We start from the raw sequence: 12500 nt of genomic DNA on the forward strand, positions 1-12500 counted from the left end.
TACTGTACATATTTTAAATTCAATTCTTGCTTTAATCGACAGCCAGTGTAAATCGATTACTATAGGGGTGATCCATTCTCTAGGTGGGAAACCTTTTATAATTTTTGCTCCTCTGTTTATTATGTTTTGTAATTTCTTAACTTGCACTTTTGGTACATTGTAATAGAGTTGCAGTAGTCAATCCTGGTAATAACACAGTTTATCATAAGTTTCTTTACAGTATTTTCGTCCAGGTACTTTTTTATAAACGCAATATTTCTTAGATGATAAGCAGCACTTTTTATTACATCATTTATTTGGGCATTTAGAGACAGGTTACAGTCAAGAAATACACCTAGATCTCGAACTTAACTAGATATCGGCACTGAGTCATTATTTATGTTCATTTGAATATCACCCAAGTTCCTCACGGTGTTTCTCTTGCCCACCACCATGAATTCAGTTTTGCTCTCATTTAATTTTAGTTGTTTAAATGTCATCCATTCTCTAACACTATCAACGAATTCGGTTTAGAGTTTCAGTAGTGTAATGTATATCATTTATGGAGAAGTGAAATTTTGTCATCTGCAAATAATTTATACTTCACGCCATGCCTTTGTAGCATTCTCGATAGACCAATGATATAGATGTAGAATAAGATAGGGCCAATTACACTCCCCTGGTGTACCCTTCTGTTTAACGGTTCATATGATGAAAAAGAGTTTCGAATTTGTACACAGTAATTTCTACTAACTAAGTAGTCTTTAGGTATTCAAATGCTTGATCTTTAACGCAGATGGACTCTAGATCATTTAGTAGCAGTTCATGCACCACCATATCAAAAGCAGCACTGAGATCGAGCAGTATTAAGATACCACATTTATTTTCATCCATCATTTTTAGCATATCATTTACAACAGAGCAGATGGCTGTCTCCGTAGAGTATAGTTTTCTGTAAGCAGATTGGTTTGCTATTAAAAAAAAAAAAAAAAAAAATTAACACATAAAAGCGAAGATATCCACGTGAGAGTTGGATGGCTCTCAGAAGACCTAACAACTATGGCCAAATGCTAGAGACAATAATATCCAATCCTAAGTCCTAAAATTGCTGTTTTATCTCATCTTTATACTGTCCGTCCGTCTGTTTTCGTGCCAATCAGGCACGTGTTTTCTGTTTTTCCAGCATATAATACAGAGGTCTTCGCCATCTTACGGACTACCAACAAATATAACCCGTGGTTCGCCAAGTAGCGTGTCTATCAAAATTATAAAACAGTAACTTAAGAGTCTAGTTCATGTAAGGTTTTAAACCAATCCATTTTCAAGTGAAAACTTATCCTGTGATAATTGGACACTAACTACAGCCCACCCCCACATATGTAGTTATTTCATCCATTGAAATGAATTAGCTGTGTACGTTCAGTCTATTGGTTCATGTAGCGCTTTTAACCAAATACAGTCAACGAACTGCAAAATGTTACAGTAGAAGCCTGGCTCATCCAGTGCAAGGGACCAATTATATATATATATATATATATATATATATATATATATATATATATATATATATATATATATATATATATATATGTATGTGTGTGTGTGTGTGTGTATGTGTGTGTATATATAAAGGGTGCTAATTGGTTCATGCAAGTACTTCAAAATAGTCATTTGCGTATATGGGAAGCCAATTGGTTCATGCGAGAATTTGGAACAAGATGTATAATTATGCACAGAGCCTACTAGTTCAAACAGAGATCACGGTACTGTATTTGCACAAGGCGGCAACTGTCCATGCAAAGGCTTGCTACCAATTGTTGGTGTATCGAGGACACCAGGTAGTTTTTGTAATAGCACGTAACCAATCATCTTCTATACAAAGGTTATATCTCATGGAGGTATAACATTATGCCCCAGAAGTGGAAGACCACCATTTTTCGTCTGCACATTGGTCACATTTGGTTGAAAGATTAGTTTCTGGTCAATACCAGTCATATTGTGACGACTGCTTAGTACCATTGACAGTTAGGCATTTGTTGTCCAAATACCCCACTTTCATCACCTTGAGAAATCGATATATGTCTGAGTCTTCAAGTGAGGATGACAGGAACATCCCTGCCAAGATTTGTGGGCAGGATTTGTTGTGCTATGCTAGTTGCAGGACTTCTGAAAACTATTTGACTTTAATGAGGCCATCTTCGCTTCTATGACTTTAGATTAAATATTTCATTCTTTATTTAAAACTAACAATATCGGTGTAAGTGACTCTCGATATCAGGATGCCAGAAAACTAATAATCAACCAATCGATTGTAATTATGGAGGGAGCTATTTGCTTCACGCAAGGCTTCAGAACACGATAACGTGTGGCAGAACTTAGAAGCCCATTGCCTACTTTTACATGAAGTCACCTGTTACTTATGTCTAACAAAGTTTAATTTTTTCACCCAAATGTCTCATACTTTTCAGTGGAGAAATGTATAAGATATCTAACTCAAAAGAAATTTTAGGGCTTTAACATTAATAAGTTATTGCTAATAGTAAGCTTGCATTCAAATAAAGCTAAATTTTGTGGTTTCAGGGAATTTGGAGGTGTTGCCATAACCTCTCACCTGATTTCATATCACTCCAAGGTAACGAGCGAGTCTTCAGTCTGATGGATGTGGCATTTTGCTTGGAAAATTATTACCATATATCCCCGTATACTTTAGTATTAATAAAAGAATAACCGGTGAGATGGGAAATATGGCAACGCCTGTAATAACAGGCAACTATAAAACTTAACAGGATTTCCAGAATTGATACACGGATAAGAGTATAAGTAACTAGAGTAAAGAACTATAATGAGAGAGAGAGAGAGAGAGAGAGAGAGAGAGAGAGAGAGAGAGAGAGAGAGAGAGAGAGAGAGGAGAGAGAGAGTATCATTTAGTCTGATGAATGGCATAAGCAAGGAAGAATGACAATGATCTAGCAGAACAGTTCCTTGGAGACTGGCCCTATAAGAATATGATCAGCCCTAAGCACCTTTCCCCCCAAGGTAAGGACCAAGGATAGCCAGGCAATGGGTGCTGATGACGCAGCAGGTAGGCATATAGGCTCCCCCCAAACCCCCTTTTCACAGGGATAGTGAGGCTTCAAACACTACAAGAAACTATTGGAGCTTTAGCGAGACTCGAGCCCTAGTCCGGCAAATAGACAGGAGGGGACGTTTCCAATAGGCTACCACATCTATATGAAGGTTGAAAGATTATTTATTTGTCTTTTTTTTCGATGAAGTTATTTGTGCGCTTTATGTAGCCTATTTGGACAGACGCATTGTTGATGAAGATTATACAACCGCTTGTCAAAGGATTTACATTGAATAGAGTAATGATTGTTCTACCTAAGTTCTCTTCAATGTTTTCATAGAGGGTTGGGATGGTGATATCGGAAGCTTCAAACATTTCAATGTATCCCATCAAATTCTGGTACCATTTACAGATGAGTAGACTTATGGAAGGAGCCTAAAAGAAGACGGTAAATTTGATTCAATTAATATTTACAGTATTACCACGAAGTTTCATTTTGTTATTTTCTACGGAGTTGCGTTAACATATTTTTTCCTTGTGAAAGCTGCGGATCTGGGATCAGAGAATCCATTTCTAAGCTCGTTTCCAGCGAGAAAACCTCCCAAAACGCGGCTTTCGAGGCATCTTCATCTTCATCACACATTCTGTTATGGTCCATTGGAAGTGCAATGGATCTTTCTGCACGCAGAACTCATTTCCGCTTCAGCATTGAATGTGGATTTACTTTCCCCAGATTAATTCGGCATCTTTCATTTCCGCTCGGGATGTGAACTTCATCTTTATTTGCCACCTATTTCGCAATGATATATCTTATGATTTGTGATGCATTTTTCCATGTGTGTATGAAGTCAAATTCATTTCCTAAACGTGGAAGGAATTAGTTTTCGTTGTGGTGGACATTTCTGATCCTGAAATGGGAACTTTATCTCAAATTTTCTTGTGCGATAATCTTAAAAAGAACTTTATATATATATATATATATATATATATATATATATATATATATATATATATATATATATATATATATATATATATCTATATATATATATATATATATATACATATACATATATATATATATATATATATATATATATATATATACTAGTTAGGACCCCTCTTACTAGGGTGGTTTGCTGTGAGATATAAAACGAATGTCTCCCACCATCACCAACCTACAAAGGACAGTGTTATGATGAAAACTGACCAAACTGTAGACATGTATAGACATATGTAAGAGCTTTGTCCTTCAACGCACCAGAAACAGCCTTATTTCTTACTGTTTTTGTTTGTTGATTTACAAAGTAAATATTATTTGAGTCTTATCAAATAAATTTCCACTTCGCAGCCTAGTACTTCAAGGGAATGTGTTGTCACCTATGTTGTTTATCCTCCCCATGGATTTTGTAATGCGTAAAACAGTTAGAGATGGTGGAGAATGATTGGACTGGTTTGGTTATAGGAATTCAGCAGACCTAGAATGTGTTGATGATTCTGTTTTTCTCAGTAGAACACAGCAAGATTTTCAATGCCTGCTCGCTAGAATGCATTAAATATCACATGAGTTTGGACTGAAGATAAATAGAAGAAAGACAGAGATGATGAGAATGGAATATTCAACAGAAGATGAAATATCATTAATAGGAGAAAGGATTAATGAGGTAGAATCATTCAAGTATTTAGGAACTTTAATCTCCAATACAGGGTCTTTAGAATTAGAGTTTAGTGAAATATTCAATAAAGGAAATCAGACAATGGCTAGGTTAAGTAAAATCTGGAAATAAAATCGCTTGAGATTACATACAAAATTCAGACTATATACCAGTTTACTGAGATCGTTGTTATTCTATGGACATGAGTCCTGGTATGGCAATATAATAATGTTCAATAGATTTAGTAGGTCTGAGAGAATAGCACTCAGAAGGGTATTGGGAGTTGAATGGCTGGATAGGATTAGAAATTACATTATAAGAGAGATTACTCATGTGTCATATGTGGATGAAATCATGATGAGGGGTAGATGGAGATGATTTGGGTTTGTTTTTCGCACTCCCGAAAAAAAATTATTTCACCAAACGTCGAGCTTGGTTCCATAATGCACTAAAAGAGTTGGAGGACTCAGACGCACATGACTGAGGACTATGAAGCGCGAAGTAGGAGATGATGAATGCAGAAGTATTGAATTAAAAGCTCATGATATCGACGACTAGCGAGATCTAACCAAGGTCCTTTGCGTCAATAGGCGTAGGAGGAGATGATGATGATGATGATGATGATGATGATATATATATATATATATATATATATATATATGTGTGTGTGTGTGTGTATACTGTATATATTTATATATGTATATATATATATATATATATATTATATATATATATATAACTTATATATATATAACTTATATATACATATATATATATATATATATATATCACCATCATCATATACTCTTATACTTATTACCGCAAATGGCCTGTGTTAGATTTTGACAGTCGTCTCTATCCTCAGCATTTAAATCAACACTTCTCCATTCATCATCTCCCAATTTCCGTTCAAAAGTCTCAGTCATGTAGGCCTGGACCTTCCAACTTTTCTAGTGCAGTGTAGAGTCCAGTTGTAAGATTGGTGAACTGATGTGAGTATGTATGTGAGTGCATGCGTGTTTGTGGGTCATATATGTGTGTATATATATATATATATATATATATATATATATATATATACAGTATATATATATATATATATATATATATATATTATACATATATAGATATATACACCTTCAAATATTTAGGCAGCCTTTGAATTCAATCAATTTTTATTAGAAAAGGATTACCAAGCTATATTTGTTTAACGAATGTGATAGGCTTCACTACACGAGAGAGAGAGAGAGAGAGAGAGAGAGAGAGAGAGAGAGAGAGAGAGAGAGAGAGAGATTTTAAAATGAGAAGGGAGAGAACTTTTTATTAATGAAAAATGGAATGCCGGCGATTTCGAGAATGTAATTGATTCAGAGATTTATATTTTTTCTCAGTTCAACCTATATTTATTATTTGTTCTTAAATTTCAAGTGTTAGAATCAACTTTTTCCTCTCTCTCTCTCTTTTGTAAAATAGGAAGTGCAATATCATGGGAAGCCAATACCAAAACTAGCCAATGTTTAATAATCGGAATAAGTCAGTATATAGAATAATAAAAATGATTTTTTCTCGAGGCAGAAATCTTATAATTTTACATTCATATTGTCGTCAACATACTTAACACATACATAAAAACATACGAACACCCACGTGTGTATGTGTGTGTAAATATATATATATATATATATATATGTATACAGATTTATATATATATATATATATATATATATATATATATGTGTGTGTGTGTGTGTGTATATTTATTTATGTATATATACATATGCATACGTATATATATATATATATATATATATATATATATATATATATATATATATGTGTGTGTGTGTGTGTGTGTGTGTGTATGATTTTCAGTTGGCTGACGCTACTATGTCTGTCTGAAATTTTGAAATATTCCTCGGAAATGGCATGACTAAATTTAAATGCGTGGTCATAAATAGCTGAAACTGGTTTCTTATTTAAAGGTATATTGGTTCGTACAGATCGCCCCGTATGCTCCGAAATCCTACACTGAAGCTGTCTAGATGTGCTTCCAGTGTAGCACTTATTACAGAGTGCACATTTTTAACTATGGGCAGCCCTCAAGAAGGTGGTCATTGGCTTGCGCTGCCAAAATGGCCTTCTTCAGTAGAACAAGTGGCCAAGTTCAGTCTGATTACTCTACCTTTGACCTCGAATTGCCCGGGGGGGGGGGGGGGGTTGAGAGCACTTGACTCTCTGTCGCTTTCGCCAATTCTCGAAAGGTAAGCCCTTCATCATTCACATGGATCACATGTCTCTTGTGCATGCCTTCATTCAAAAGTCTGACGCCTGGTTCATCCATCTTCACCAACATCTCTCTGCTGTTGCTGGATTCACTTTACCCTTCAGCACGTGCCTGGGAGAATTAATCCTGATGCCAATGCTCTTTCAAGATATACAGTGGCTGCCCTTCACCTGAGAAGAGATTACAATGCCTTGGCAGAAGTCCAATGAAAGGCTCCAGATTACTGAGCATATAGGACATCCTGCACATTCCTCTATCGGGGAACGTCCCTCTTGACAACTCCAATGCCACCCTCTTCTGTGACGTCAGTACTGGTAGACAAAAACCATGGATACTTTCTCCCATGCACCAACAGGTATCAGATTTGATTTCATTAATGGCTTTTCAAATCCCTCATGCCGTTCTACTGTACAACAACTGAAGACAAAGATCTTTTGCATGGCATTGCTAAGAATGCTAAGCATTTGGTTCACCCCTCCACTTCATACCAAGCCTCAAAAGTATATCGACACATGGATTCTGGAGTGGGCACCTCTCCCCAACTTCATCGGCACTTTGTCCACGTTCATATCTATGTTGTAGGTCCCTTACCCACATCACAACAACATCATTACTGTTATCGACCGCTCCACCCGTTGGCCTTAAGCCCTTCACATTGGAACTGCAATGTCCGCTTCTTGTACATCTGCCTTACTCTCAGGATGGATAGCAAGATCTGGTATCCCTGAACATATTACTTCAAATAGGGGTATCACTTTCACCTTTCCAATGTGAACATCATTAGAAAATTTCCTGGGTATCACCCTTCATCAGACAACTGCATACAACCCTGCAGCCAACATTATGGTTGAACATTTTCATCGTACCCTCAAAGCAGCTTTGATGTCTCACCGCTAGGACTCCAACTGGTTTACACAGCTTCTCATGGAACTAAGATTCCAAGAGCTAGCAGCCATTTATTTACCGGAGATGACCGAAATTCTAGTGGGCATTTTTGGAAAGGGCCTACCATGGAAAATCCAAAAATGGGTATCTTATAAGTTGGACAGCAGCTCCTCTCACACTAGGCCTAGAATAAAGAACTATATACCAAAATGGTGCTATTGATCTGTAGATGTAGTTCATATCAAACAAAATTAATTAAATGATTATTGTGGGCACCAAGCGTCAAAAGGTCAAGGTCAGCCCTTTGAAATGCCAGTTTTGGTTTTTAGCTGTATTTTAGCTAAATAGGACATAAAAATTTGGCCAATTTTTACTATATATGAATAGAATATAAAGGAGACACATAAATAAGATTTTTTGAAGATGGTATCTATTCCAGCATATGACTGATATGACAGAAGTCATTATTAAACAGTTCCTGTGAAATTCACTCGTCAAACCGTTTTAAATTTAGTTGATAGATGGTTCACCTATATTACTGAGATCTCTTTTATTGACTATGTGTGTGCACCTGGTTTGTCTTTAAAGCAATATAAAAACATTTATTCTTTAATAAATGTAATGAACACCTCCCTGCCGCTGTAAATAATAAGCCACTAATGGTTGTGAGCTCTCATCAAGGTCGTATGGTATTTTAATGCATACGTTTTTTTCACTTTTTTTTCAATTGCTTCATCCGCAGTAATGACGTGTGTGTGTGGACCTATTATGTAGATCAAAATCATTGAGGAAATTTCATGCAGATTTCTGGCAGTGAGAGATAAATAATCAGTTCAGTTCATATGTGTAATTTCAAAAGTGTTGATTCACAACTCCTTACACAAATCCATTTTTTATGTAAGTTAATGGCTGTTAACAAATAAGTAGAGTCCTAGAAATGGAATATAGGAGTTTCATTTTTTCTATGTTGATGTTACTGTTAACACTGGAGCCCTCACAATGACTAATGGGACTGGTAATCTGCAGCAAACAAATGATAATTGCCCTTACCTTCGCAGCCAATCGACTAAGCTTGCTGTATCGACATCAGGAGTTTTACCAAATGTCTGCATATTCTGCAAAAAACTCAAAAGAAAATTCGGGGAAAGGAACAAACACTCACCACATGTGCATGTGATTCTGTTGAAATAATTATAAAAAAAAACTGCTTGCGCTCTAAATGACAGTGAAATGCTTGTGATGATAGGTGACATTGGGTTTCATAGCAAAGAGGTAAAATATCATAACTGTCAACGAGCATACCTGAATCAAAACAGGGACACATTAAAGAGAAAAGTGAATCGTTATACATTGAATCCTCAGTCATTGACAATTATCGGCCTGAATACCTTGTTTCATTACATCGGCATTACTTTAAATTTCTAGAGCAAATATCTTAAGTTGAGATTGTACCTCACAAAGTCTCAACTTTAGGGGATAAAATTGTGAAACATTTTGGTGATAGAGTCAAAATAGATTGTTTAAGTAGGACAGAAGGTTTGGTAGTGTATTCTACAAGGCAAATAAAAGACTGGCCCTTTCAACAGCTTCAAAATTTAGAAGCTTAGAAGAGCATATTGTGACTGAAGCTGCCATCAACAAGATTGGATGTAGTTAAAGTGTGCGTGTGAGTGCGGTGAGGCATATGCTATAGTGCCATATGACCTTGCTATCGCAAAACCTGCACTCCAGATCCAAACACAAGAATCCCCTCTCTTTGATAATATCTTCGTTTGTTTTGGTGCATTTCATATTTCCATGGCCTATTTCCGCGCATTAGGTTATATTGTTGAATCGTCTGGTTGTACCGAGGTTCTTTGCTTGGCTGACGTGTTGGCTCATGGTTCAGTACGAGGGTTCATTGTTGGAAAGCATTTTGACAGATCCAAGCGTATCCATCCCTTGTTTGCAATTGCAGATTCTGCATTTTAAGCAATTTATTGTAGAAGGTGGAATATCCGAGGAATGCATGGTGTTGTTGAATTCATTTTCTGCAGACCAGTCATCCCAATCTCTTTTGACATTATTGGAGTCCACTGCAATTTGTAAAATGTTGGAGAGATATGGTGAATTCTGTTGTCAGACTCGTCAGGGTCATCATGGCTCTACTGCTAGGTTCTTGTTTCTCTACGTAGATCTTGTTTATATATTCATGCATTTTGACAGGTCTAGCAGGACAAATGACCTAGACCTCTACATCTATGCTTTAGGCTCAATGAATCCTATATTCTTTGCAACTCACAAGTTAAACTATGCCCGTTGGATGTCATTGTATCACATCAATCTGCTCAATATGGAAATGACACATCCTGGAATCAAGCCAAGTTTTGATGGAGGAGCACTCACTGTGCAGAGACTTAGGAATACCTTTTCCAGAAGTGCAGTTGATATTACCTTAAAGCAAACTATGAATAGGGCTGCCGCATCCAGGCAAAAGGGTATTGCTGCATTTAGACAGAATGTTGCTGCCCGTAAGAGGTGGATAGTGACAGGAACTTTTAGGGGAGTAATTGTGAATTTTCTCCTGGAAATGGCTGGAATCACACTGGTGGATGATGCAAATCAGGAACTAAAGCCACCGAGGATAGCCAAAGACAATGCAGATCTTAAGAGCACGATCACAGAGGTGAAGAACACTCTCAATCAATTCACTGTTAATGATGATAGCCCTATATTGCCTAAACACTTGCAAAGCTGCCTCGGATGGTGTGAAAGACAGTGTTCTGCAGTCAAAAGAAGCTGGATATACCTGGCTTCAAGTCTTTCTTAATGAATGTAAGGTAGATGGTGAGCGTTTTGAATGGGCGTGTTAAGCAAAGAAATGTGATGAATTTCACACAGGATGCAGTAAAAGTTAAATTTATCACAAAGGACAAACAGATAAAGGAAGCAAAATGCACCATAGACATATATGGAAGGCTGCTGTATTTGTCAGTAACACAAGAACTTGATCTCAGTATTGTCCTGTCTTATCCTCTCACTCCAGTTCCTTTCTCATTGTGTCATATAACCGGTGATATGAACAAGACACCAAAGAGCACATTAATGGAAAAACATTAGAAGCAATGCAAACCTTGAATGCCATACCAGACAGGACTGATGTCTATATTATTGATGCTATGCTCTTCTTCCGTATACTTGACATGCCATCCACCTATGGGGGAATAGCAATGTCCATTTTAAAACAAGCTTGTAGCACTGGTGAAATTCTCCACAGTCTGTGACACATATCATAAAGGGCCAAGTATCAAGAACATTGAACACGACTTGCATGGTAGGACACCCGCTACCTACATAATCACTGGCTCGTCACAGAAAAGACCACCAGATCTCAACACATCATGGAGCACATCACAATTCAAAACAAAGTTTTTGGCCTTCTTGAAGGATGAATGGTCCTCAGATGCATCGACTCTTCCGGGACATCAGGTCTACTTTGCAGTGGAATATAAATGCTGCGTTTACACTTCAACAAGTGGAACTGTCAACAGGATCCTGGTTCATAAGCTTCAGTGCAGGCATGAAGAAGCCGATACATGGTTACTGTACCATGCAAACTTTGTTGCTGTTAACCATGAGGTGGCCCCAGTGATTGCCATTCGCAGTAACGACACTGCTGTCTTCATCCTCATTCTCTACCATGCTAGGTTTCTTAATGCACAGATTTGGATGAATCCTGGCTTGAGTTCTAGACATTCCAGGCGTTTCATAGATATGTCACATCTTGCAACCAAACTGATTGGGCCTATATGCGATGCCCTACCAAACTTCCATGCTTTGACAGGCTGTGATTACACAACCTCTTTTATGAGAAAACCAAAGTGGAAGCCATTTGGAATAATGAGAAACAACTCTAGGTTCACATCAGAAATTAGTCACCTTGGAGACTCAGATGACATTGGTCCATATGTTGCTGCCTTAGTTGAAGAGTACTTGTTCATTGTGTATGGAGTTCGGAACCTAACAAGTGTTGATGAAGCCAGACATCAACTTTTCCGCAAGTTGTATGCCCTAAAGAAGGAAACTGATCCATTGGATAAAATCAAAACTACAGATCCCTGTTGTCTTCCTCCTTGCCAAAGAATGTTGCAACAGGTGTTGCTAAGAACTAACTTTGTTGCACACATAAGGAAGAATGCAAGGGAAGCCAATCCAGTCTCATTTGGTCCTGAAGGACATGGGTGGAAAGTCCAGAATGGCAGATTGATGATTGTCTGGTTCACTGGCTCAGATACCCCTGATAAGTTGACCATTGAAGAATCTGATGTACAAGAAGATGATGATGATGATGATGGTGAAAGTGACACTGAAAGCAGCCATTCCTCGGATGAAGAAAAGGAAAATAGATTTTTAGAGAAGTCCATATTAGTAATATAACTGGAATAGATCCCACCTTCTTCCAAACATTTTATTTGTATCTCCTTTTTATATTTTATGCATATTTAGTAAACCTTTAGCAAGTTTTGATGTCTTATTTAGCCAAAATACAACTAAAACCCAGATCCGGTATTTCAAACGGCTGACTTTGACCTTTTGACCCCTGGGGACCTCTATTAATAAATTAATTAATTTAGTTTTATATCATAAATAT

The sequence above is a fragment of the Palaemon carinicauda genome, chromosome 29 (genome assembly GCF_036898095.1).
Source record: "Palaemon carinicauda isolate YSFRI2023 chromosome 29, ASM3689809v2, whole genome shotgun sequence".
Lineage (NCBI taxonomy): Eukaryota > Metazoa > Arthropoda > Malacostraca > Decapoda > Palaemonidae > Palaemon > Palaemon carinicauda.